Here is a 2,757-nt window from a genome sequence, read left to right as displayed (position 1 = left end):
AAGGAAACCTTGTATGGAAGGAGTTTCCAGGACAGCGAGAGACAGACAGGGAAGCACGAATGCCTCAGAGATGCTTTCCTGAATCCCGGCAGAGGGAAGGGACTCTGACATACCTGGCTACAGAGAGTCCTGAGAGCTGAACTCGCCTCTCAATCTTGAATTGCATTTATTCTGGGAACCACACAGAGTGCTGTGTCAATCTGCTACGAGGGAGGCAGAACTATAAATAGAAAATGTGCTGAAAATAGGAAATGAGATGAAGGATGGCATTTGGGGCTTTCACAGCTTTCCCCCCTTCAGGAGAGAGGGGAACACCACAGTTTGGGTGGAGATTAGGATTCAGGAGTCACTGAAGAGAGGGAAGAGGTGGAATGAGGTGGAGAGTGAGGGGTGGGAGGGTCGGATGAACCCTGAGGCAGAGGAGGGGAGACTGTAGAGAAACACTAGGTTAAAGGGTGAGGATCCCCTCAGGATGAGAGAAACAAAACTGGAAATAGCAAGATAGTGCTAACAGGAGCAGAGAAAGACTGGTCAAAGTAGGATGCAGTTCTCAGATGCAGTTCTGGGGAGATGCTCAGTCAATCAAGTCCTTGCTTTGCAAGCACAAAGACCTGAATTCAACCCCTGGGATACATACAAAATAAGGCAGGGATGATGGAGTGCACACGTAGTCCAACCATTAGAGTGGTGGAGATAGGAGGCCCCTGGGGCTGAGGAGAGAGAGATCTGGTGGGGGAGTTTTTTGAACTGGAGGAGCATCCAAGATAGTATTATTACCCACTGGGGTGCACCATGTGAAGGTTGTCTTTGCGTTATTCAGTTATTAATTCTGTACTGGCCACAGGGAGCTGAGTACCGACCAGAGTTTGATATTGTTATCCATATGGTTTATCACCCCACCTCAGTATTTTGTAAACATACAGCTTTCTCACTCACTGATTGGTTTAACCAGGAGTTGATGGGCAATACGTAGGCAGGAAAGGGAAACGTGGGACTTCCGGCTGAAAGAGGGTCTCTAGGAGGAGAAGCAGAGGCAGGAAGTAGAACAGAGAAGTTGCATGGATGTAGGTGGGAGAGACTTCCTGGGAGAGAGGTAACTGGCCACTTGGCCGGATGAGGATTAGTATAGTCAGGTTAATAAGCTTAGATGACCTGGTTGGGAGGTAGCCCAAGCTAAGTCTAAGCTATATAATAAAATTAGTAAGTCTCTGTACCATTATTCAGAGATTGGCAGGTCCAAGAAGTCCAGCAATTATCACGTTTAACTAGACTTTTGACCTTGAGTAACTTGGCTGGCTCAGGTCTATAAGCTGGGTTTGGATACAGACTCTACCACAAACTTCTAGTTTGTGTGCTATTTTCCTTTTTGTAGGGCTGGGGATTGAACCAAGGTCTCTACCCTTGAGTTACCCTCTTAGTCCTTCCTGTCAGATACAGATCAATTTATTTCCTTTCTATAGCTCTCATTTTCCTTATCCATGCACGGTGAGGCAACTGCCTGCTATAAAATCCACCTTCATAATTGTGTGAAGATGTAGAGTGGGCAAGAATATTGAGTCCTAATTTGGTCTCTACATAGCACCCAGCTCTCATGGAGACCGACCTGCTTAACTGCTGGTGGTGGATGGCTTTAAGTCCTCTTCTAGCCAGAACAGCCCTCCTTTCCTTAAAGCAGCACTTTAGTCCTCCTACCTTCTCTGTGTATTGCAGGGATGCTGAGTTTGAGTCTGTAGAGACTGAGAGCAGGAGCCTACCCACCCATAGAGATGCCAAATAGGCCTACGGATGAAATAAAGTGAAATGATGCACAGCTCTCTGCTTAGGCCATATGATATACCTTGTCATTTTGTAAATAGAAAGAACAGGTAGAACTTTCAGCAGGGTTCTGTTTGGTCTCAAAGCTTCAAAGGCTTTTTTTTTTAAAATGTAGCCAAGTCCCTTGGTTTGAATGATAAATGTCTTCTAAAGATAGTCTCCTAAAGATAGTGCCAGGCATTTGAACATTTGGTTTCCTGTTGATGGTGATGTTTGGGCAGATTAGGAGGTGTTGCCTTACTGGAGATGTATGTCACTAGGGGTGAGCTTTGAGAGTTTAAATCCCTGAGCTACTTCCAGTCCTCCCCACTGCCACAACCCCACACTCCAACCAGCAGAGACGGGGGGGGGGGGAATGACACGAACACCAAGGAAGGTTTCTCCAACAACTCTCGTCTTTATTTCTGGCTCATCCTGTTTTTGTTTTTCATCAGTCCTCTGCCTCTTATCCCTCCCCCCTCTCCTGGATCCAATCAGCGTTCAGCACGCTCTGAACATGAGCTGTGCATGCAGACAGGGTGCGCGGTGATAGACCAGTGACTCATCAGGTGGGCAGCACAGGATCTTACAAGTGCGCAAGCAAGCTCAGGTTCTTGGTAAACAGGGATCACAGGGCTTGACCACACCCACTTCCCACGTATCCCCCTTTTTTGTTTAACTAACTTGGCTCTGGGATCGCATCTGTCTTAGGTTGCCCTCAACCATGTTACATCCTTACCCGTCATTGGTGTAGTGAACTCATTTTCACCAACCTGTGGTATGCACATATGAGAGTCTTACCCATCATGGATTAATGATCCATCATACTGAGCCAAACATGGGGCGAACTACCTGACTCTATAGCCGCCATAGCTTGAGTCAGCAGTTGTTGGTTGTCCTGCGCCCACCTGTGCATGCATACCATCCACCACAGCATCTCCAATCACTGCTGTAACGATGGCA

This window comes from Mus pahari, chromosome 12 (genome assembly GCF_900095145.1).
Source record: "Mus pahari chromosome 12, PAHARI_EIJ_v1.1, whole genome shotgun sequence".
Taxonomy (NCBI): domain Eukaryota; kingdom Metazoa; phylum Chordata; class Mammalia; order Rodentia; family Muridae; genus Mus; species Mus pahari.
This window is presented reverse-complemented; position numbering follows the sequence as displayed.